The 26,961-nt window shown below is 33.8% G+C and overlaps 1 protein-coding gene across 8 annotated transcripts in view; it reads left to right on the top strand.

The window, feature by feature from the left end:
* Positions 1-26,961, top strand: part of BANK1 (B cell scaffold protein with ankyrin repeats 1) — a 328,379-nt gene that overhangs the window by 64,336 nt on the left and 237,082 nt on the right. The gene's annotated exons all lie outside the window — the stretch shown is intronic.

The following is a 26,961-nucleotide window of genomic DNA, read 5'->3' as shown; positions in this document are numbered from 1 at the left end:
CTTGCTTCGTTTGAAAATCTTCATTGAGTTTCTAGTTTCCATGATTACATGCCATTACATTTTTCATTTCTAAGAGCTCCATCGGGGGTGTTTTGTCAAAGCCTGGCCCATCTTAATAGTCTTTGATTTCTTCACAGCCTTATTTTCTTTTCTGACTTCTTTCATTGTGTTAACATTTATATTCTTTTTCTGAAAATAGCAATATGTGGATTGCTGGCCTGGTTCTCTAAGCCTTCTTGTTTCTTAAGTATTTTTTTCATTATAATTGATGCAACATGGAACTTTATCTTTGGGGCTTGATTTTAACGTATTTTGATAAAGGAAAGATTTAGGTCTGTTCCTGCCAGGGCTTGGATTTCCACCTGGGATCACTTTATGTTAAATTTTTGGCTTGCAGCTTTTTGGGAGTTTTTTAGGTAGATTCTATCCTGGTCCTAAACCCATGTGAATACTCTTAGTTTGGGAAATCACAAGAAGCAATCCTTCTACTTGTCTATTCCACCCAGAGCCAGGGCTGAGAAAGAAAATTTCTTTTTGCAGGTTTGGGCAATACAATTTATAAGATTTCTGCTCTGATCTCTCAGTTTGCTCATGCCCTGACTTTGTCTCCTCTCCAGTGAGCATGTAGCTCCTTAAAACCCAGTGTCACCAGGAATTGGCAGAAAAACTCAGAGCAAATGTGATCCAGTGTATTCCCTTGGCACTGAATTTGTGCCTGTTTATTGTTTTGGCCTCTGAGAAATTTTCTCCCTTCACCTTCATCATTTGTGAATCGACGACTATGGTTATTAATATTATTATTTGTAGTATTTCAATTTTTATATACAGGGATTGGTACTTCTGAATCCCTAGTCTGTATATTTTTACTTTTTTTTGTTGTTATTTTTGTTTCTACTTTTTTTATTGAAGTATGGTTGATATACAATAATATATTAATTTCAAGTATACCACACAGAGGTTCACTAGTTACCCACATTATTAAATCCTTACCCTCTCTAGTACAGTTACTATTTTTCAACAAAGAAAGATGTTACAGAATCACTGGCTGTATTCTCCATCCTGTACTACCATTTCCCTGATCAACTTATGATTGAGAATTTTTGTGCCCCTGTATTCCCTCCCCAGCTCCACCCACCCATGGTAACCACCAATCATTTCTCAGTGTCTGTGAGTCTTCTGCTATTTTGTTCATTTTGTTTCATTTTGTTTTTAGATTCCACAAATAAATAAAATTATATGGTATTTGTCTTTGTCCACCTGGCTTATTTCACTTAGCATAATACCCTTTAGGTCCATCCATGTTGTTGCAAATGGCAGGATTTCTTTCTTTTTATGGCTAAATAATATTCCATTGTGTATATGTACCATATCTTCATTATCCATTCATCTACTGATGGACATTTTGGTTGCTTCCATGTCGTGGCTATTAGAAATAATGTGGCAGTAAACATAGGGCTGCATATGTCTTTTTGAATCAGGGATTTTATTTTCTTCAGGTAAGTTCTCAGAAGTAGAATTACTGGGTTATATGATATTTCTATTTTTAGTTTTTTGAGCAACCTCTATGCTGCTTTCTACAGTAAATTTACCAATTTACATTATCACCAACAGTGTTGGAGGGTTCCCATTTCTTCACATCCTTGACAATACTTGTTATTTTCTATCTTTTGGATAGTGACCTTTCTAACAGATGTGAGGTGGTTTGATTTTGCATTTCCTTGATGATTAGCAATGTGGAGCATATTTTCATGTGCTTGTTGGCCATCTGTAATTCTTCTTTGGAGAAATGTTTGTTCAGGTTCTCTGCCCATTTTTAAATTGGGTTTTTGGTGTTGAGGCATATGAGTTCTTTATGTATTTTGGATATTAATCCCTTATCAGATGAGTGGTTTACGAATATATTCTTCCGTAGTATAAGGATGCCTTTTTGTTTTGTTGATGGCGTCCTTTGCTATACAGAAGATTTTTAGTTTGAAGTAGTCCTACTTACTCATTTTTAATTTTGTTTCCCTTGCCTGAGGAGGTGTATCCAGGAAAAAATTTCTCATTTTTATGTTCAAGAGATTTTTGCCTACATTTTCTTCTAAGAATTTTATGGTTTCAAGCCTTAAATTTAAGCCTTTAATCCATTTCGTTTACTTTTGTGTATGGAGTAACCTAGTCTGTGATATTTCTGTAAACAGATTATTAGAAACATTTTTAAAAATTGAAAAAATATTGTTATCCTTTACAAGTCAACAAGGACTGTGAACAATTATATATTTCAACAAATTAAGTTCTCTGGCATTCATCTTGAGACATGGCCTCCCGGAGCCTTTGAGTCAAGAAGCTAACACTGCCTTTCTCTTTGTTTTAACTTTACATGTTTCATTTTCACTGTCACAGTTCACCCATGAAATAAAACACCCATAAAGCTTCAGTAGATTGATAGTATGAAATTTGTAGACATTCCAATTTAAAAGGGATAATGTTCATAAGTGATTCCAAAATGCTACAAAAATTCTTTTTAAAAGCCCTAATGAAACAGAAAGTTATACTTAAATTTATGTGAGAAAGGGATTTCTTAGAAACAATTGAGATTTAATTGATGTTTCAGAATAAACCATTCAGTATTCTTTAACTGAGAAGAAAAAGATCTCTTAATAAATAATAACTATGTTCTACTTTTCTCATCATCTGTTGATTATCAAAGATAGTAAGTATGGTCATTTCATTGTAGGAAAGATGTGACTTAATTAATTCTCATGTTTTGGCATGCATGATAATAATTCATGTGTGGGTGTTCTTGTATAAGGAGGCTAGAGAGCTAGCCTGAGTAAGATGCAATCTGAAGGGCTTTCTCATGCTCTGTGGAGTTTGAATTTTAACTGCAAGGCATTGCCTTTGAAGCCCTTTCAAATGTGGGTAAGATATAACCAGACAGGTTTTTAGAAGGACTATTCTGAGAGTGTGGTATGCAGATAATGGCTATCATAGCTGGGCAAGGAAGATACTGCAGTGCTGTACAAGAGGAATAATGAGGACTTGAATTAAGGAAGAGGGAGATGGATTCTTTGCAATTAATGGATTGCCAAGATGCTTACAGGATAAAATAAACAAATGTTCAGGACAGATGGGATGTGCAGAGTTTGAGTAACAGTAGGAAGGTGAGGATACCTCTCAGATTCTGTCCTTGGCCCTTTTATTCTGACTAGCTCTCCTTAATGTGGTTTAAAACATTTTCTCTAAGCTTCTTAAGCTGTTTGTTGTTAAGATAATTTTTTATTTTTAAATTTTTTTGAGAACCCATTAGCCCCCTTTATGTCAATTAAATCTATTGATTTTATTTATGGCAGAAATTAAATTGTAGAATTAAAAACATATTCATTTAAAAATGATAAATTCATTACATGTTAACATAAATAACATTTCTATGGAAAAGGACTATATTTTCAAAAGAAAATCCGTTTGTGAGAAAAGTGGAATTTCTTTACATTTTTGCAAAATTCTTTAATAATAATTGGTTTAATAGAAGTCAACATTCTCATACTGACTTCAGCAACATGTTGTACATGAATAAAATTATGCCTCACCCTGATATGTAGTTAGAAAAGACAGGAGTATTCTTTAATTAATACTACACTCGTACTCAACAAGTCATAGTTTTTTAAAGCTTGATTGCAATTTGGAGTCTAATAATCATATCAATGAACTTTTTGTACTCTGCTAAATTACTGTTCTTTAGCCTGCCTTACACTTTAAATGACTCTTTTATCTATGCATGACTTTGTAACATCACATATTGGTCATGTGGAAAATATTGGTTTACTGAGATATGGATCTTCTAAGTATTGACTATTTGATTATAAAGCATCCCCAAATCAGATTCATTAATATCAACAGTGCTGTAATCAGAAAAGTATTAAGTATTGGGAATCTCTCAAGCTCATGATGTGGATATAACTTTTCCAAAGTTCTGCTGTTTGCTTGAAAGTACAAATTTTCTCATTGCCAACAAATATTGTCAGTTTTCCTTGAAGTGACGTTCACTTCATTCACTTTCAGGGAAATATCTGCCAGGACTCATGTCTGAAAATCATAGTTTGTGAGTTGTTCTTTCAAGTACATGCTAGCAATTCTTGTTTCATAATGTTAAGGGTACGGTGGGTAGAGAATCCTAATGACTTTTTTAAGCAGCAACTCAAAGAATTGCACAGGTGCTTTTCCTTGAGATAACTATTGAACTTCGGTATGTAGAAGTGCGATATTTGTCTTGCCACATAGAATATTAAAAAGACATATGCTGGATTTTAACTTCTTGACAAATGGAGTAATTATGATCCAATACAGCTAAATAAAATGGACAGGATCTATGAATCAGTCATTTTCATATATTGGACACCAGGCAGTTCAGGACTGCTAACCCTGAGAAAGGAAACAATAAGGTGAGTCCTGTAATTGCACCAGCTTACTACCTGGAGAGAGACTGTGGGCCTGGGGTACTGTAGGGAGGGTTGACCCAGGTGGAGTCAGTGGTTTCCTAGAGTTCAGAAGGTAGAGGTGGGAGTATAGGGAGGATGAGGCCACTCAAGTTAGCAAGGCTGCACAGAGGGGTTGTTGTGCAGAGCTGCAGAGGATTCCCCTTGAATCTCCCACTGACTACTCATCAGGACATACCTGCAGGGAAACCACCCAAGGCCAAAGAAAGGAGCATCCTACGGGATCAGAGGAACAATCTCAGGAGCTCCCTCAGGGCTGGGACCTGCCTGTGTTCCCCTCAGTAAGAGTAGAAAAACCTTGTCATCTAAGAAACATCAGGTAGAATACTCAGAAAGGTATTGGCTGGGTACTGGCAGGAAAATTAGCCCTAGATTAGAGACTGTTCCCCTAACAAAAGTTGAAAGCAAGTGTTCAAAATGTCAAACTGTTCTCAAGTAACATAACTGCATCCCAGAACAAAACTCCAGAGGGTTCACAGGAATACAGCACCCGAGGTAAAGTTCATGATGCCCAACAGTGGATAAAAAATTAACCAGCATGCAAAGAAGCAGGGAAAGTTTATGCGTCATCAGTAGAAAATGAATCTTAAAGGTATCCAGAATATATAGAGAACTCTCAAAACACAATAATAAAAAATAATCCATTGAAAAAAACTGGGCAAAAGATTTATATAGATACTTCACCAGAAGATATCCATATTGCAGGTGAGCACATGAAAATGTGCTCCATGCCATTAGTTGTTGTAGCACAAACTACAAAACAGTTTTCCAGAGTGGTTACACCATTTTACATCCTCACTAGTAGTGTTGAGAATTCCAGTTGCTCAACACCCTGGCCAACACTTGGACGAACTCTTTAATTTCAGCCATTCTAGTGGTTGTGTAGCGATGTCTTATGTTTTTCCTTATATAAAATTAACATTTATTTTAGCCACAAGTGCATGGTGATTAATACCACAATTTGGTGTCATTACCTTAGTTATTTAAGCTTATGTGACAGTTGTTTTACTCTCCATTGCTTTTATACCATCACAGGCAAATTAAATCTTAGTATTATTATGAAAATTGTTTTTACCTTCAGCTTTGGTAAAATCATTATTTTCTTCTGCCCACCCTTCATAAAAAGAAAATTAGCCTTGTTCATGTGTTGCCTGTCTTAGTTCAAGGCATCATTACTACCCCCAATACACCAGTGCTATCACAGAGCCTTCTTTCTCTCCCACAGTCAGTTAATTTCTCTGCCTTAGAAATATCTCTGCTTTTCTCATTCTCCATCCTCATTGGCCTGGGTCAGCATCTTGCCTTTTAAGGTCTACTACTGGTCCCTCTTTCCCCTCTTATCTTTCTGAAACACACACTCAGTTATGGAGCTCTACATTGCCTACTGAATAAAGTCAAAAAGTGCCTTAGAGCATCAGGCAAGGATGCTCATAATCAAATATTATATAAAACATTTGTAATATTGGCAGCATGATTGAAAACACATACACTGATTGTTCACTAATTTAGACAATAATTAATTCTAGCAGTAAATGTATAATGATAACTTAGTATATTAGGACAAAGGCCAGTAGAATTGTTTCATACTTGTAGAATGTATTAAGATTTGAAAAATTATTAGCTGCCAACTTTTAGATTCAAGGATTGAATACCTGCTTTTTTTCTTTCTCTAAGAAACTAATAGTTCATTATAACTTCAGAATTCCAATTAAAATGATGGATTATTTGAAAAGTGTATTACTCAAAAAGACTGAATTATAAATGTGAGTTCAGATATGTGATGCTTTACACAAGAAATTTATTTTGTCTGAAAAAGTTTCTCTGGATTGCACATTTTAACAGAGTAGCTCAAATTATTTCTAAGGCTGCAGAGACTAAAGTTTCAAGCCATTTTCCTCAATTTATGGTATATGTTCAGCTTCTCTTTGAGGAAGTTCTCTTTAAATTTTGTTTTTTATTATTTTCTATTTTATTTTGTTTCCTAATGTCATTTTTTGGCCATTATATACATACATATATATATATATATATATATTGAAGAGTGAAACTCAAACACCAAAATTGTTAGTAGAAGCGTATTAGTCCTAGATCCAAAATGTAATACAAGGTATTTATTGCTAATAAAATCATCTAAAGGCATTTGATGATTAGTTGTGTTGGTAGTGGTATTTTGAACACTACTCTAGGTAGCTTTTTACCATAGCCATAACATGAATGTGATGCTCTTTATACCAGATTTCTCCCACCTCCCTTTCTGAATCAAAGCTAAGGTATACTGTTTCCTATTATTCAGCATTATTATGCTAGGAACTACGTAATAGCTAGCTTATGTCATTCCTTGCTACTCTAAAAATTCCACTTCCCTTTAAATGATTTTGTCTTCACTTTTGCTTAAAGTTGGTCTTTTTCATTTTTCAGTACCACATGGGAAATGGTCATCTGCTCCATTACCAGTGCCAATCTCAGCCTTCTCTGAACACTAACTCTAGGGTTAAAGGGAAGAAATTATGTATAGTGCAATAAGGCAAAATATTACTCTTTCTCATTAAATAAAAGATCTAACCCTGAATTTTCTGTCAATACACTCAGGATCCTGAATCCTGCAGAACTATAACCTAGGTCCATAGAACTTCACACTCAAATAGTGATTGGGCCATGGGAGGGAAATTTTATGTATGAACTGTGTTTGACTTAAAATGCCTTACTTTAGCCGGTAACCAACCATCTGCCAAGTTTTGGTAATTATTTTACTAGACAGACACTTTAAACTTTATTTTCTTAACATTAGTAACATTTTCTCATCTACACTTATTTTTATGCTATAAGTTAAAACATAGGATTACATCAGATCAACTAACAGCTTGATACAAAATGATGTATCTAGCATAGATTTACCATATTTTTATATTTCAGATAGGGAATAAAGTGAGAGGACCTTATATTTTAACTTAATTCTTCACTGAGAAACACAATAGGCAGTTTAAATTATGTTGACAAATTTTTAAAAGATTTAAAAAGTCAGACATTTTATGATACCACAAATGGAAATTTCACTTACACTCACTGAGGATATACATTTTTCACCTTAAGTTTATGTGAGATATTTAAAATTACTTTCCTAGTGTCTTAATATTCCTGTACATTGGGGGAGCTGAAAAAATTTTAAATCACCTCTTACTAAATTGCATAATAGCAGAGTTGGAATTACTTGTATTCCCAAGAACTGTATTTATCCATTAAATTTTTATGGTTGTACTCTAGGCAACTATAATTTCCTTTTGTGTTATAATGGGAATGTTGGGGCAGACGGAAATCAATGCAAATCCTCCTTCTAAATTCATCCTGTGTCTGTGAGGGGTCTTTTTTTTTTACTCTTAATAGTATCATAATGCTATACAATGTATTTGTAGGGATGTAAGTAATGTTCATCAATCTCTTTAATAACTTCTCATATAAAGAACCTTAGCCTTTATTCAGCATTTCCTTTTATTTAAGTACCTCAACAGAAATTCAATTTTACTAACATTATGGTAATTGAGAACACATATTTTTCGGCCCTACTCCAATGCTACCTAATGCCCTAACAAATGCTCTATCAACACTTTTTCTAGTCTGGAGCTTCTAAAGCCAGAGTGATTTTTTTCAGTCATTGTTCCATTATTCACAATGACTAGAACCATATACAATAATTCTCTTATTCAGCTGGCCAAGTTCTTTACAACTCATTGAAATTCTTTTAAAATATGTAAAAGTATGGCTTATGTTTAATCTGTAATTGTTTCTTAGTCTTCTTTTACAGCTATTTAGAAGTTAGGAAAAAGGAGCTATACAATTGGTTTTTTTCTACTTTCCTTCTTAAGAAAAATACTATATAATTTCACATATTTAATTTTATAGTTTATTCGATCCCAAATATATTGCATTAACTTTTAATTATGTGTAATAATTCTTAGAAAATCCAAGGAAAAATATTTAAGTTTTTTAAATTATAAAATAATATATGCTTATTGCAAAATATCTGAAGAGTACAGAAAATATAAAAGAAGCATGCAAAAAATGTCACTTAGAATGACAATACCTGGAGGCAATCACTGTTAACATTTTGGCATATTCCATTCCAAAGATAAATTCTTATAGTTTAGAATATAAGCTGTTTAAAAGTTGAGAGGGTACTCGTCAAATATGTACTTAGTATCATTTTAAAGCAAAATCATAATTTATGTTAGAGTAAAAGGCAAAGAATAAGTGGCAAGTATGAGACTATACTCCTGAATAAATGTGGGAATACAATTATTTTTTTAAGTTTTAAAAATTCTGAAATAGTAGTCCAGGATGTCAAGTTTTGTGTTCAGCTCAGAATGATAGATTAATAACTGCTTAATAAGAAAATGAAAATTTCACCCAAACCAATGTTACACTCTAATGAAAGATTCCAATTTGAAACAAATAGTTCAAAATAATGAAATGAAGTATTACTATTAATATTTTAATAAAACATAGATTTAAGTGGCAATAACAATCTTAATTATACAGAATTATGCACAACACAGGGAGAAGCAAAAGTGTTTCAGAAATAAGCTACAGATAAACTATTATGAAAAATGGAAGAAGTTATAAATTTATAATGAAGATTTTTCTAGTCCTTCATATGAAGAATTATTTTATTTTTTGTTGTCTTTTTTTTATTAAAGTATCATTGATATACAATCTTATGATGGTTTCAAATAAACAGCAGTGATTCAACATTCACCCATATTACAAAGTCGTCACCCCCTTCATTGTGGTCACTGTCTATCAGCATAGTAGGATGCTATAGAGTCATTACTTGTCTTCTCCATGCTGTACTGCCTTCTCAGTGACCTACCTATATTGTGATTGCAAATTATAGTGCTTCTTAATCCCCTTCTTCCTCCCCACTCACCTTCCCCAGGCCCTCTTCTTTGGTAACCACTAGGTCCCTTCTTGGTGTCTATGAGTCTGCTGCTATTTTATTCCTTCTTTTCTGCTTTGTTTCCATACTCCACAAATCAGTGAAGTCATTTGGTACTTGTCTTTCTCCGCCTGGCTTATTTCACTGAGCATAATACTCTCTAGCTCCATCCATGTTGTTGCAAATGGAAGGATTTCTTTTCTTCTTATGGCTGAATAATATTCACTGTGTGCATGTACCACATCTTCTTTATCCATTCATCTATTGATGGACACTTAGGTTGCTTCCATATCTAGGCTATTTTAAATAGGGCAGCAGTAAACATAGGGATGGTATGTCTTTTGAATCAGGAACCTTGTTTTCTTGAGGCAAATTCCTAGGAGTGAAATTCCTAGGTCAAATGATATTTCTGTTCTTAGTTTTTTGAGGAACTCCGTATTGCTTTCCACAATGGTTGAATTGATTTACATTTCCACAGACAGTGTAGGAAGGTTCCCCATTCTCTGCATCCTTGCCAGTGTTTGTTGTTTCTTGTCTTTTGAATGTTGGCCATCCTAACTAGTATTGAGGTGATATCTTATTGTAGTTTTAATTTGCATTTCCCTGATAATTAGTGATGTGGAGCATCTTTTCATGTGCCCGTTGGCCATCCATATTTCTTCTTTGGTGAACTTTCTTTTCAGATCCTCTACTCATTTTTTTAATCGGTTTATTTGTTTTTTAGGTGTTGAGGCATATGAGTTCTTTATATTTTTGGATGCTAACCCCTTATCAGATGAGTCATCATTCTGTACTGTGTAGGATACCTTTTTGTTCTGCTGATGATGTCCCTTGCTGTACAGAAGCTTTTTAGTTTGATGTAGTGCCCGTTGTTCTATTTTGATGCTTGTTGTCTTTTTGATAATAATCATTCTTACAGGTGTGAAGCAATATTGTGGTTTTGCATGTCCTTGATTAGTGATGTTGAGCATCTTTTCATGTACCTGTTGGTCATCTGTGTGTCCTTTTTGGAAAATTGTTCAGATTTTCTGCCTATGTTTTTATTATGGTATCATTAATATACAGTCAAATGAGCAACATTGTGGTTATTGGATTACCCCCATTATCAAGTCCCCACTACAAACCCCATTACAGTCACTGTCCATCAGCATAGTAAGATGCTATAGAGTCACTACTTGTCTCTTCTGTGCTATACGGCCTTCCTCATGCCCGCCCCCCTGACATTATGTGTTTTCTGCCTATTTTTTAATCACATTGTATTTTTTGCTATTGAATAGTATAATTCTTTATATATTTTGGATATTAACCCCTTATCAGATATATAATTTGCAGATGTGTTCTCCCAGTTCAGTAGGTTGCCTTTCCATTTTGTTGAAAATTTCCTTTGTTGTGTAGAGCTTTTCAGGTTGATGAATATCATTTGTTTAGTCTTGCTTTTGTTGCTTTTGCCTTGGTGTCCGAAAAATCATGGCCAGGACCTGTGTCAAGGAACTTACCAGCTGTGTTTTCTTCTAGGAGTGTTATGGTTTCAGGTCTTATATTAAAGTCTTTAATCCATTTTGAGTTAATTGATAAGTAAGCTACTTCTGAGGCTGTATGATCGACTTTGACAAAGCCTAACAAAACTAAAATGAGTTGCTCTAGTTACTGTTAGCAGAAACAAAAAGGAAATTAACACAAGGTGTCTCATTGTTTGAACAGATAATTCATAAAATTGTATTTCTTTGCTGGCTTTTTAAACATTGAAAGGGTTGTATGTACATGAACAAAAGAAAAGCTTCAATAGTACAAAAAGGGGCAGCCATTGTCAACAGTTTCTTGTGTATTCTTATAGAATTGTAAGCATATACATTAATATAAATCTGCTACCGTTTTAAAGCACTCATGGTAATAAACTGTGTTCTCTTCTGTACTTTTGTTTCTTTCACTTAATACGTATTGGTGATTGTTCCATGTTAGCACATACAGGTCACCTTATTCTTCTATAGCTCTGTATTACTATTATTCCAGTGACTGGATAAAATAATTTATTTAACCAGTGCTTGATGGGCATTTATATTGTTTCAGGAGAATTATTTTTTAAAAACCTTTGTAAGTAAATCATAGAGTTACAAGTTCAAAGTTCTAAAGTTAAAAGTCATCTCAAGTAATATCTTCTTCAACATTGTTATTTGACAAATGATGCAAGTGAGACCCCAACACATTATATTTTTTCAGCACCCATATTATCAGAGTAGGGAAGAATCTGGGAAAATCCATACCAAGTACCTTCTGATGTCCATTTTTCTAATGACACTAGTGCTTGCACAAGAAAACATATTACTTCGCTTCCATTATTTACTCATGATCAATCCATTCCTTTATTCCTTACATTACAAAAATATGTTTTCTAGCATTCAGTTATGAGTTTCTGTAAGCCACACACTGTTATAAGAACTTAATCCACATTTTCTTACCTAGTCCTCATAAAAACAATGAGTTGAGGTACAGTACCATTCTGATTTTTAAGTAAAATACAGACATAGGAGGGTAAGCAACTAGATAATGATGGAGCTGGAATGGACCCACATTTTCAGGTACATACACTGCTGAATAAATTTTGTGTTGAGTTTGAAAAAGTAACTTTTAGGGTACTTTGGGAATATCAGACCGTTTTTAATTAGTTAGATATGTACAAACTCAAATCTGATCATAGTATTTATAAAATTGTCCAGGATTTTGTATTTCAGTCTGGGATGAAAACCCAAGGTGGTAATAATTGGAATGAGCTTTGTTGAGGCTGATGCTTCACAGGCAGTAACTCCTCTCCTTCCCCATCATCTGTGCTTTCCATTGTGGGGAGAGCCTAAGCTTTCGCATGTCACCGCCACATTCTTGATTGAACACAAGTGCCACAATTTAACATATTTTATGCCTTAGGTCATGTCTTGATTTACAGACTTATAGTATATTTTGTCTGAATGCAGTATCATACAGTCCTTATGTTTGCTGTCTTTCTCATGCTAAATAAGCTTTAAAAGTTTTCCTTTCTAGAACAGCACAGTAATATTTTTTTTTAATTACAACTTTTAAAGTAAGTAAGTTTCCATATTTTCCACTTGAGACATTTCCCTTTATATCCAAAATTTATTCTTCATCATTTTAGACATGATATTTCAAAATTGCAAACAAAAATATTACCTGCTTTTCCTGATCTACCATTTTCTTTGTGAGTATACCTGCCTCACTGATCTAATTTCATTATAGTTAAGTTTTTTTCACATCTCCTTGTGAATATTACTTTCTTACTTTGTACATTTTATGATAAATTTTCTGTCACATGAACCTTGATTCAATAACAATAAATGGTACCCCACAGTGGCTTTGTCATCAGCATCTTAATCATACCAATTTGCTCTGATCACCATACATAAGACACTTTCTTCATATTAGCTTTTTGATCTCTAGGATGTATTTTCACATTGTTAGTTCAAACATTAGAATCAAGTATATTATCATTTCCCACTTTAGGGTCACATTTAGATATTAAGAATGCTTTTTAAAAAATAATTCTGGAACTCATTTAGGTATTAGGAATGCTTTTACTATAATCAAGAAAAACTAATATTCTCTGTTTAACATGTTTCCCCACTTCCCATTCTAGTTAGTGCCCTATCTGTATTATTACTTTTTCCTTATCACTCAACTTCATATAATTTTCCTCTGAAACATATATACTGATTATAAGGAACCTTCCTTTGTACTATTTTTCCCTTTGGCTTGGTTGATTTCACTCCAAATAATGGTTTTAGCTAACTGACATTTATTGAGCTTCTACTATGTGGCATACCTCTGGTTTTGAGTTAAAAACAAAATGATCAGTTACTGGTACCGAGAGCTCACTATCTAATAAACAAGGCAGGAAAATAAATAATATATAAATAATGTGATCCATGTGAAACTTTCTAGTGAAAGTGTCCAAAGAGCTAATGATGGGGAAATTGGGAAAGGTCTTCCACTGGGAGCAGCCATTGATTAGAGCACTGAAAATTAATTGGGAGGGAAAATGGGAGTAGGCACAACAGGTGAAAGAATGAAAAAATATTTTGTGGTTGCATTCTCCTTCAGGGACTGGGGAGGGGACTGCAAGGGCTACAGTAGGAATGGAGCATTGTCACAGGTGATGCAAGCACAGTGTCATGAGGGCTCTTGTTAGCTCTTAACAGAAGGTCAGCTGATGAGGCCAACTGGCTAGAATTTATTGTTCTAGCTGGGGCTGGGCAAGATGTATGTGGATCAGCCAAGGAGATGTGACCTTTGGTGGAAATTGTAACTCTGTGGCCAAGAAGGCAGCATTTAGAGTCAGATAGTCCTGGATTCGAGTGCAGCTCTGTAATTTGGCAATTTATTTGACTTTTTAAAAACTCAAAACTCTTCATTGGTAAAATCAGAAAATAATAGTATGCCTCTCAAGGTAATTGTGAGGGTTAAATAAAATTATGTATATAAATCTCTCCCAAGGTTATTTGAGACTTAATCTGAACCAATACATGTTACTTCTTGTTCTTACCAAACCCAAAACATTTCTTTTAGGGACTTATCTATTGATTTTCCTTAGGAAACTTTTGCAAGGCCTAACTGCAAAGAATCCATTCTCATTTGAATAAATCTCACTGAATACATGGGAAATAAAGCAAAACCTATTTCTGCCCCAAGGGTGGGTAGATTCATTTTCTGTAACTGTTATTCAAGTAGAGGAAAGATTATGCTTATATATAGTATTTATGAGAAAGTGAAAGAAAATTAAAGTACTATTTTAAAAGGCTGCTTTTATATGGAAACAAGTTATTTCATTTTGTCTAGTTAAATCAAAATATAAAACTAAAAACAACACATACTATCATTATTTATGTATATATATGGCACTGAAATTTTTTATTTAATTTGGAACTAAGATAAAATCCTTAGGTACCCCTGACATTTTATGGAAATATTCTTATATAATCAGGTTAAGATACTGATTACTGTTTAAAATGTATAAAATATTGGTAGACATATTTTTAAACATACCAAAAAATCTGCTATCAGAGTTCAAGTTCTGCTCTTAGATAATTGCAAAGAATTTGAAGATACTCAAAGAAAAAAATAATCAGAAATATATCTGTGTCCTTCAAATCCAGTTTAGATTGAGAATTGTCGTTACCTATTGATAACAATTCCACATGTTTGGCTCTAGAAAGAATCATTTTTTCAGGCAGCAAGAGTCAACCCCCTAGGAATTCTTTGTAAAATAAACAGTCTTATGATTTAACCCAGTGAGCAAAGAAAATGGTATACACACCACACACAGTAACTTTCCTGACAATTAACTCATGGCTGACCTTGCTACAATAGGAGGCGGGAAAGGCCAGGAGTTATATCTGCTTAAGACAATGTAGTCACTCACTGAGGGTTTCAGAGAAACTGAACTCCAGGGGCAACTCCATTTCTGTGCAAATCACCCATCCTAACTGCAGTATCACCCATCCTAACTGCAGCATCAATTTAATGTCAAATGGAGCATAATCCTATGCTAACATAAGAATTAACGCCTTAGACATTTTCACTAGAGTTTTGGACCATATGTTGTTTTTAACAGCTCTGAAAGTTTTGTGTCTTTGATTCTACCAGAGCATTCCTGTGATGAATAGTCATATGCATGGATTTAACTGTGGGTGTAGAAACAGTATACTGTAGTCATTAAGGGTCTCTGAAGTCTCACTGGCTTGTCTCCCGCTTGATTTCAACAGTAACAGTGTGGCCTTGTAAGAGCTCATTTTCTGCTCAAAGCCATATTTTCCTTTTTTAAAACTGCAACCCCCTAGAACTCCCCATCAGCCTTCCTATCTTCCATTTTCTTCCCTGCACTTCCCAGCATCTGCTCCTTTCTGCAGTTTATTTGTGTGTGGTTTGTCTCTACCCCGTTAGTTCTCACCCCTGTCAGACTTCAAGTCCTGGGAAGGAAGGCCCACACCTCAGTGTCCTGTGTAGCATCTGGTACATCCTTGGTGCCTCATAAATATCAAAGAATAAATGAATTAACCTATAAGATGAGGGTAATATTGTCATCTACTTCATGGAGATGGTAGAGTACAAGTGTGTTAATATACATAATCAAAGTGTTAATATGTATTATAATACATAAATAATATATGTGTCAGTATATATAAATCAAAAAAATATTTTATATATAATATATAAAATCAAAAAAAAATATGTGCAAAGCACTCAGCACATATTTAGCACATAGAAAATGTTCAGTAGTTGTTAACTGCTATTAATATTCCTGAGGAGGTTTGTTTATAAAACCATGGTATTCATTTTAGATCAAATCTCTATTTAAAATTCTTTTCTTTTCAGGCAATGAATTTATTATAGCTTCTTTTTCACTTGCTAAGCTAGAAAAGGTCATGTTAAAATTCCAACTTTCCTGACAATTAACTCGTGGCTGACCTTGCGACAATAGGAGGGGGAAAGGCCATGAGTTACATCTGCTTAAGACAATGTAGTCACTCGCTGAGGGTTTCAGAGAAACTGAACTCCAGTGGCAAAGGCATGAAATTTGAAGTGGAGAGTAATATTCTTCGATAGTTTCTTTCATGCTTTTGTACTTAATTTAATCATTCATTCAAGGGAGTAAAAAAAAAAAATTCTCTTGGTGCTTAAACTTAGGGCATTCAAATGTACAACCTCTTTTTTTTAACTCTTTCCAAGGGCAGGGACCTCTCTGACTTTTAACACTATGGAAGGATGTGCCTTCCTCTCTATTTCAATTCTGTTTTTTTTAGGATCCTATTCCTGCTCTTCTAATATCTTCCTTTCTCTTTCTGACACTAAGTCATTCTCCAAGTCTAATTACTCCATAGACTGATATACTTCTCTGCTGAGTCACTGAGAAGGTCAGATTAGACACACACGCCTTATTCTTGCTTCCGTGTACTTATCCCTGTGTATTATCCTGAAGACTATCGCACTAGCATCTGTAGCTATGTGTAAATACCTGTACCAAAGGCAATACCAAAAACAGAAACTTTAAAATTGACATTAATATGGATGATCCCAAGAGTCTCAAAGGGAAGACAGTTACATGTAGGTAGATGCTTCACAAAGACAGGCTGGCACTTTTCTACTCTTAACCCACTTCCTCTAGTCTATATCCTTCAAGCATTTCCAATTGAAATATATAAATTCACCCATTTTACAAATAATTATTGAGCACCTATCATGGTTAATAATGAACAAGATAGTCAATTCCTCAGTCTCATAGAGACTGAAGAGAAGAGTGATGAGAGAATGGTTCCAGTGCCTAGAATCCTGTCTCCTGTTCACTGTTTTACATTTACAGCCCACTTGTGAGAAGGCCAGTCTGAGTGCTTGACTCTCACAGTGGTCTTTATCTTAGTAGCTAATGTGTGGTGTTAGTGTCCTTAGGATATACAGATACACGAAGTAACATCTCTCTTATTAAACCACTTAGAACTTTTTAGAAGGAAAATAAAGTCAAGTCATTTTCTAATCAGTGTTGAAATTTTATTTTCTCTCAAGGACCAGAAGGTCCTCATCATATACTTTGCACAATTTAAGCTCTTGCTGTAAATTGACTGCTTAATAGCTGTATTACTTTCTTCCTAGGCTAATTTTATCTACTTTTAATTTTTATAACCCATTTTGATACAAAGTACTGTATTTTTTTCACATTTTTTACGTTTTATAAGAGAAATAAAAGAAGCTATTTGGCTGGACAATTTATAGGGTAGGAATGATTTCTGACTCACAAAATTTGAAAACTACCTACAAATAGCTTTAAGTGTCAACAGAAATTCAGTACCCCTCAGTGAATAAGAATGAAGTGTATGTTCAAAATAAAATATAGATGAACATCTTGATTGTGAAGAGCCAATGGAAAGTAAAGCATTATTATTGTACCTAATAGCATGAATACATATAAGAATTATCTCATTTTAGCTTTTCAAAAGTATGTATTGGCATTCTTCTTTCAAAAAGGCTGCTGGGGTTGTCACTAGGAAAGAATTCTATGTTATTTTCTTCTTTTCCTTAATTTGTGTGTTCTAAATTATATATAATGAGTGTTTATTTCTTATATAAAATACATAAATTTGATTATGAAAATAGGATTTCTGCTGTCCTCTAATATCCAATAAAAATGATGAATAATTTTTTGATGATGTTCATTTTTGGCTGATTGTTTAGAAAGGTAATATTTATGGGTTGTTGAAAGTCTAGTGTATATTATAAAGAATGAACAAGAAAATTTTCAAAATGATTTTTATTCCCACCTCTCAGAAATAATCACTGTTAAGATAATGATTTTTTTCTTGTCATATTATACACACACACACACATCACTTACATGTGCCTATGCATATACATATATATGTGTACGTATACACATATACTTATGTATGATTTCATACTCAGCTAACATTATAACAAAAAACATCTCATTCTATTACAACTTCATATGGAACACTGCTCAAATACTACATTTTTTATGAATCTCTATGTGGATTTATCTATGCTTTTTCTTTCCTAATTGCAAGGAAAGAATAACAAAAAGAAGCTGGTAAATTGCTGAATATGTCTGAGTTGAGTGTGCATTATCATGCCCTCGTTTTTTCAATGGAATGTTTGGTAGGACCACAAAAAGTCATTCTTTTTTATTTACTTCTGCTCTCATGAATTATATGCCCCATGTGTAATTTAACATTCAAAGTTGAAATGATCAGTTTATACAAATTTTCCTTGCAGCCTAGATCTAAGATATATAGCAATCAAAATGGATTCAGAATTTTACAAAGTTGTTTCTTAAAGTAAGTAATTGAAAGTCTGATGGTCAGTTTTTGTTTGCAATCTTAAGAGATTTTAATTTTATTTCACTCTGGATGCTTTGCTGAAAGGGATTATCACTGATACATGCTGAACTTATTCAGAGAGGATATAATTAGGGTTTGCCTTATTAACTGGGCTTTCAAGTTCTTTACCTCCATGCTGCATATATCCAGTTATGGGAGATAACTGTTGATAGCATATGTAATGCTTACACTGCCTTAGTAACTCTCCAAAAATGTAGATGATGAAAATGTGTAGGAAAAAGAGATGCAAGTTTAGTGCTAAGTTATGGTCAATTTTTTCTAGTCTTGTTCAGTTCCTATCTTCAAGGCTATACTGATTGAATTACAGACGTACCTCCAGCAGACTGTGTTATATAATAAATTACTAGCTTAAGATACAAGTCACCATACCCCCAAAAATGTAGGCATGCATTTATTCAATCATTAAATCCAGCAATGAATGTTAAGCATCTACAGGTGGCCCCTGAACAACACAGGGGTTGGGGCACCAACTCCTTCAGAGTCAAAAATCTGCACATAACTTTGATACCCCCAAAACTTTAATAATAGCCTAATGCTGATTTTATGGTGGTAAATGATAAAATAGATTAGTATCTACATCTGTTTTATGCATTCATTATATACCTTTTCTTAATTTGTTTGATATCTGTAGGCTACAAGGTTCATCTGTTTTTCAAATTGCCACACATTCCCAAAAATTTTTCCAATATATTTGTTGTAAAACATGTGTGTGTAGGTGGACCTAGGCAATTCAAACCTGTGTTGTTCAAGGGTCAAAAGCTGTACTATGTGAAAAACCCTGTTGCATCCACTGGAGAAGTAGAAGGGAAGAGAAAGACAATTGTCTGATCTCAAAGGCTTACATTCTAGGTGGGTGGATAGACAAGAAAGAAGAAAATGAATCAATATATGATATAATTTTATTGATGGCTTTTGGTATGATAATGTTATGGAAAGATATCACACTCAGTACAAATTGTTACTGCACATAGCTTCTCAAATTTCAATGTGTATTTAAATCGCTGGGGATTTAAAATTGTGATTCAGCAGATCTGGGATGGGGCTGGGAGTTTGCATTTCTAATAAACTGCTGGTCAGAAGACCAATCTCCGAGTTACCAGGTATAGTACCATTTCTGTGTAGGAGGTTTGACTAAAAGGCTAGTAGGAAAAGACCCCTCAAAGGAAAAGTGGGTAGTGGGTGAAGGATTATGAGAAGGAGAGAGAGTATAGGAAAGGAGAAAATAAAATAAAGAGAATGGAATGGAGATGCAGGTAAAAATGGAACACACAAACCATCAAAGGCCTCCTTCCCTAAACTTTGTCTTGGAAATATCTCATCATGTTATGAACTAAAATGAAGACTAAAGTGTAGTATAAATTTACAGAGTAAAGTACACATTTATATTTATAGAAATGTTTGGGAGAACTTTTTCTCTAGAGTTTGTGAAGTTAGGTGCCGAGAAAAAAATGGGCATTTAAAACAAAGTACATTTATCTTATTATTGGAAACCAGCATATACTGAGTGTATTTGTTTTTATATGTTTGGTGGGCAAAAAATTACATTTATTGTAATTATTATTTTTGCTTTGGAGGTAGTTTTGAATGAAATATTTCTTATTTTATGTCCCTTATAATGCACAGGAGAGAATTAAGATTGTTCAAGAATGCTAGTGACTAGGCCAATAGATTGGTAATAATTATATTTCTTTGTACAGTACATTTGTTTTCTTTATCTCTTAAAGAAACATCCATTTACTTACCTGAATTGAGTGGTGGGGAGTATTGTAGTCTTTGGTAAGACATTAAAATTCCAGAAAAGCATGCTAGAATCTGTACTGCCATAAGCATACTTAATAAAATCAGCCATATTGTGATTATAGAATCATTTATCAAGACTATAAATTTGAAAAAAAACAATGTTCAGTGTTGAAATTCCAGAGGAGTATTGCAGTCCTTTCTAAATCAAAGTTGGATATGCAAACTGAGAAAGATTGATTTAGAATATTTTGAAAATAAAAAACATTGCTTTCACCCATTCTGATAACAGAAATCAGAAAGAAGAGAAAGAAACTATTATTGAATGTCTATTCTAGGCCTGATGCATTAGATATATTATTAAATGTGATCAAAGCAATCCAACAGGAGGGCACTATTTACCCCATTAAATAATTGAGGAGCCTGAAGCTCAGAGTACACTAGTACTTTCCTAAGGTTGTATGAGAAAAAAAGGTTCTTTTAGCAGTGGCATATTTCTTTTACATTAGTTTTTTGTTGTTGCTTCTAAATCATTTGTGATGAAACTGAGCTTTGGTTTATACTGTTGATAGATATGAAGAATCATTATAACCTTTTTTATCCAATCACTGTAACAAAAGCAGTTCAAATATGATACAAATAAAAGTCCACTTTTTTTCCAGTTTCCAAATAGTTTTGTTATTATCACAAAATCTGTCCTTATGCCAAATGAAGTTTAATCAAGTGACAAATAGAAACAAATAAAAATTATCTACATTAAAAGTAGTTTCTGAAAAAAGTATTAGAAAATTTCTATTTTGAAAGGCATAAGGCAAGCTTTAAAAATGACATATACAATTTTGAAACATAATTCATAAAAGGAGACATTTTCTAGTGCTTTCTTAGTTTGCAATATTTTACTATATACTAAGTTTACAATATATTTTATTGGTCGTTAAAAAAATACATAAAATCATCTTGCCTTATTGTATCCATGATTAATTTTTCCTAATGTATTCACCTTAAAAGAGGAGAGTCACCTTTATTCCAGGTGATAACTTTTGGAATTGTGTAGATCACATTAACATAGAGCACTTCACGGCATACTACTTGCAGAAAAGTGTTTCCTACATATGTGTATGTCATAACACATAAGGAAAATAATCTTTTCTGTGTTTCATTTACATGTGGTAGAGGAGGGGTAAAGAAACTTGCTCAGTCTGTAATCTTGATCAATTCATTCCTGTATTGAGAAATATATACAGTTCAACCTGTAAAACAAAAACAACCTATAAAACAAGTTTGTAATATATACAATAAAAGTACTCATGACTCCATCAGCCAGAAATCACCACTCCTGATATTTCTGGTATCTAGTCTAGACTATTATTATACATATTCAAAATATGTCTTGAATTCAATATATGTGTACTTTTTCTTTAAAGACTTTATTTTTTTAAGAGCAGTTTTAGGCTTACACCAAAACTGAGAGGGAGGTACATAGATTTCCCATATAGTAGTTTTTGTCATATAGATCTTGTACATATTTTGTTAGATTTATACCTAAGTATTTCATATTTGGGTATGTTAATATAAATGGTGTTGCATTTTTAATTTCAAGTTCTACTTGTTCATTGGTATGTAGAGAAGCAACTACTTTTAATCTTGTATCTAGCAATCTTCCTGAAACTTAATAGTTCCAGGAATTTCTTTTTTTGTGTTTGTTGATGCTTTTTAATTTACAACATAGCCAGTTATGTTTCTCCCAACAAGACAGTTTTATGTCTTCTTTCCTAACCTCTATACCTCTTATTTCCCTTTCTTGCCTTAATTGCATTAGCAAGGACTTCCAATGTGACAATGACAAGGAATGGTAAGAAGGGATATCCTTGACTTGCACATGACCTTAGTGGGAAAGCTTTGAGTTTTTCACATTGGAAATAGTTGTATGCTTTTTGTAGTTAAGCTATATCAAGTTGAGAAAGTTTCCCTTATTCTTAGTTTACTGAGAGATTTTATTATGACTCAGTGTTGGATTTTGTCACTTGCTTTTTCTGTATCTATTGATAAGATCATGTGATTTTTTTCATTTAAGCCTGTTGTGATGGATTATATAGATTTTTAAAAATATTTAACATCTTGAATAACTGGGATAAATCCCCCTTGGTCAGTTACACATTTTATTCTTTTCTTAATTCAACTTGCTAATATTTTGTTGAGGATTTTTGCATCTATGTTCATGAGACACATTGGTCTATAATTTCTTTCCTGGTAGTATCTTTGTTTTTTGTATTAGGGCAATGCTGGTTTCATAGGATGAGTTGGGAAATATTACTTCTGCTTTAATCCTCTGAATGAAACTATAGAGAATTGATGTAACTTTTTCCTTAAGTGTTTGGCACAGTTCACCAGTGAATCTGGGCCGGTCCTTTCTATTTTGGAAAATTATTAATCCTAGATTCAATTTCTTTTAATAGAAATAGACTGCAGGGCAATTCAGATTATCTATTTTTTTCTTGTTTAGTTTTGGCAAATTGTGTCTTTCAAGGAAGTGGTTCATTTCATCTAGTTTGCCAAACTAGTGGGCATAGAGTTATTCATAGTATTCCGTTATTATCTATTGCGTGTACTCATAACTCCATCTAGAGTGATGTTCCCTCTTGCATTGCTCATATTAGTAACTTGTGTCTTTTCTCTTATTTTTATTTTTATTTTTAGTTAGCCTGGCTAGAGGTTTATCAATTTTATTGATCTTTTCAAAGAATCGATCTTTGGTTTCATTTTTTTTTCTACTGATTTCCTGCTTTGATTTTCATTAGTTCCTGCTCTAATTCTGCTTTTTCTTTTGCTCACTCTGGATTTAATTTGCTCTTCACTTTTTAGTTTCCTAAAGTAGAAACTTAAATTTGATGTTACATCTTTTTCTTTTCTAATATATGTGCTCAATGCTGTAAATTTCCTCTAAGTACTGCTTTTGCTGCATCCCACACATTGATAAGTCATGTTCACTTTCATTCAGTTAAAAATATTTTTTAAATTTCTTTTGAGGTTTTTTCTTTGATCTGTATTTGTTTAGAAGTGTATTATTTAATCTTCACATATTTTGGGATTTTTCTAGTTATGGTTCTTTTATTGATTTCTAGTTGAATCCATTGTAGTATAAGATTAAATTTGTTTAAATTTGTTAAGGTGTGTTTTATGGCCCAGAATGTGGTCTGTTTTGGTGAATGTTCCATGAGAGCTTTAGAAAAATATGTATTCTGTTGCTGTTGGATGAAGTAGTCTGTAGATGCTGATTACATACAGTCAGTTAGTGATGTTGGGTTCAGTTATGTCCATACTGACTTCTTTGCCTACTGAATCTATTTCTGAAAGGTGCTGAAGTCTCTGTAATAGCAGATTCATCTGTTTCTACTTGAAGTTCTCTCAGTTTTTGCCTCACATAGTTTGATGCTCTGTTGTTATGTGCATGCACATTAAGAATTGTTATATCTTCTTGAAGAATTGATTTATCATATCAATGCTATCATTTGTTTTGCTTATATATAAACATATATATAAGATATACATAAGTATACATAATCTAATACATTGTTATTATTTTGTACAATCACTTATATGTTAGATCAATTACAAATAAGAAAAATAAGTGTTTTTATTTGACCTTCAGTTACTCCTTCCTCAGTGTGTTTTCCTTCTTTATGTAGGCCAGAATTTCTGACCTATATTATTTTCCTTCTTGCCAAGAACTTCTTTTGACTTTTCTTGTAGGCAGTTCTGCTGACAACAAATTATCTCAATATTTGTTTGTCTGAGAAGTCTTTATTTCTCCTTCACTTTTAAAGGATAACTTCATTAGGTATAGAATTCTGGGGTAGTGGTTTATTTCTCTTCCACTCAAGTATTTCACTTCACTCTCTTCCTGCTTATATGGTTTCTAAGAAGTCAAATATAACTCTTTCCTTTATTTCTCCACAGGTAAGTTTTTTTCCTCTAGCTTCTTTTAATATTTTTTTATCCCTAGTGCTTTTTTGGGATTTTCCTTCTTGGTGTTCTCTGAACATCCTAGATCTATGGGTACCAGTCTGACATTAATTTGGGGGAAATTCTCAATATTTATTGTTTGAAACATTTCTTATTTTCCTTTCTTTCCTTCTTCTGTGATATTCCCATTACACACATGTTATACCTTTTTAGTAGTTGCATAGTCCTTGGATATTCTGCTGTTTTCAGTCTGTTCCCTTTGCTCTTCAGTTGTTAAGGATTCTATTGATACATCCTCTGGCTCAGAGGTTCTTTTCTCAGTCATGTCTACTAGTAAAACCATCAAAGGTATTTTTCATTTTTGTTCCAGTATTTGTAACCTCTAATGTTCCTTTGGTTCTTTCTTTGGATTTCTTCTCTCTGCTTACATTGCCCATCTGTTCTTGCATGCTGTGTACTTCATCCATTAGAGCCCTTGGCATATAAATGAGTTATTTTAAATTCCTAATTTTATAATTCTAACATCCCTGCCATGTCTGGTTCGTGCTTTCTGTCTCTTCAAATTGTGTTTTTTGCTCTTTGGTATGCCTTGCAATTCTTCTCAATAGGTATGATATATTGGGTAAAAAGAACTGCTATAAACAACCCTTTAGTGATGTAGGGGTATGGGGGGAAGGTAAGTTTTCTAGAGTTCTATAATTAGGTCTTAGTTATTGGTAAGACTGTGTCTCTGGACTGTTAACCTCACAAGAGTTTTCTCAGTTTTTTTCCTCCCTCTTAGGCGGGACAAAATGGCTACACTGGTCTGCTGTTGTGTATTTCTCTTCCCCCCTACTACTTAGATTCTGATAATACCCTAGTAGGTTAGGCACTGGTTAACTAGTTTCCCCTGATGGCAGTCATTTTTAAGAAGAACAGAGTACTCTGAAGTATTTTTAAATGGCCACTTTCCTCCCTGCTTAAAACATGAGGACAATTTTCTCCAGTATTTACTATGGACCAGATCTAGTCAAGCTCCTGGAGTTAAATCTCAAAATAATGTGGGGTCTCCCCTTTGGCTGGATTCCTCTGAAATTTTTAACTTTTAGTCTTGTCCACACCGATTATACAGCAGTTTGTCAGTTACAGTTCAGGTTTTCCTACCCTGGCACTGGTTCCTGGAGTAGTTTCCCCTCCTGAGTTTCTGCTCCAGTGAGCTGAGAGTCCCTGTATTTGTCTGACTGTCTCATCAACCTTAGGGGCAGTAGTTTGTGCTTAGTCCACCACTGTTTCGAAGATCAAGGTAGAGTTGTTGATTTTTCAGTCTCTTCAGCTTTTTGTTTGTTAGAATGGAGTGGTAACTTCTAAAGCTCCTTACATGAGAACCTGAATCCAGAAGTCCTATAATTTTTATTTTACATGGGAACCTACTAACAGACAGTTTTGGAACTTGAATTTTTTCCAGTTATATAATGAACTTGTTCCTTACTGTTAAATTTCTTTGATGGAACTTTTATTAGTGACAGTATCCTCATCACATTATATAACTTTATCTGGTGCCTTATTACTTAGACTGCTTCCAGTTTTATGTATTATAAACAGTGCTTCTGTGAACACTCATAGAGATAAATCTTTTTGTACATCCAAGATTATGTCCTAAGGGTAAATAAAATAGCTCTTCTTAACCTAATACCACCGAGGAATTAGCAGAAAGCATCCTACGTACTGGCATGGTAGAATGACTGCACCTCCTCGTTTTTAGGTATATTAGATAAAATCAGTTTCCTTGTTCTTTCATCAATTCACAGAATGATTGAGCCAGTTCTGTATAACCTTTCACTGTTTTGATGTGTGTGTATGTGTGTGTGAGAGAGAGAAAGAGACAGAGACGGAGACAGAGAGAGAGAGAGAGAGAGAGTGAGGAAGAGAAGAGAAAGGAAATGAGACTTCCTTATGAATCTTTTAAATTACTAGAGATACAAAGGCTGTTTTTCAATTCAAGCAAGACTAGTACCAGGAGAAATCTGAAATTCCCAGGTGCTCTTGTATTTTTTTCCTGTAACTTTCATCAGACAGAAAAAATAATGTTCTCCCTAGATGTGGCATGGAGACAGCTGCTTTCTAAAGGGCATTTCTTTTATTACTCTGCTTTACTGATAGAATTGCCTGTATGAAACTGGTAACTTCACTTTTTTGGATACAGTGAGACCAAAATTCTAGCTACATTCATCTGTATTGCCTTTGACTCTTTTTCCTTTTTATCCTGTTAATGTTCTTTAGCCAGAGACTACTAGGAATACACCTGTGCTTGAATGATTTGGATTTTTTGCTAAATGCAATGAAGAGAAAGTACACCATGGAAAACCATGGGGTGTTTCAGTAAGAAGGTGTTAGAAAAGACTTCCTGTAGAAGGTGTTAGAAAGGACTTAAGCTTCTGTCAAGTGATCTGAGGGAGAGTTCAAGGAAACAGAGTGTCTTTTTTTTTATAGGTTGCTTGCTGTCAGAAAAGAGTTATGATTTTATTATTTGGCAAATTCATGAATTTTATAGAGAAGCATGGTGACCACCTAATTATGCTTGAGACTGTATATTCAACCAGTAAGCTTTAGACCGAGGGAGCTCGTGGGACACAGCAGGTTCAGAGACCAAACCAGGAAAATCCCAGACAAACTGGGAGAAGTAGATTACCTATCTAGAAGGCAAGAGAAATTAAAAGAAGCTAAGGCTGGAATTGTTAAGGAAGCAGTGCTCACTCACTAGAGCCAGGATTCAGATGTTTGCTTATTTTTTGTGGTTTGGGTGATGTTCATGTTTTTGCCTGGATTCAGACATGATTACAAAGTATTTCATCTCTGACTTGATCCATCATGGTGAGAGAGTGGCCTTGTTTGATGTTGATGTTTTGTGAAATTGTTGCTATTCATACCAAGCCAACTTCCAGCAACACCAAAGCCTTTACAC

Source organism: Manis javanica, chromosome 5 (assembly GCF_040802235.1).
Source record: "Manis javanica isolate MJ-LG chromosome 5, MJ_LKY, whole genome shotgun sequence".
NCBI classification, from domain to species: Eukaryota; Metazoa; Chordata; class Mammalia; order Pholidota; family Manidae; genus Manis; species Manis javanica.
This window is presented reverse-complemented; position numbering and strand designations above follow the sequence as displayed.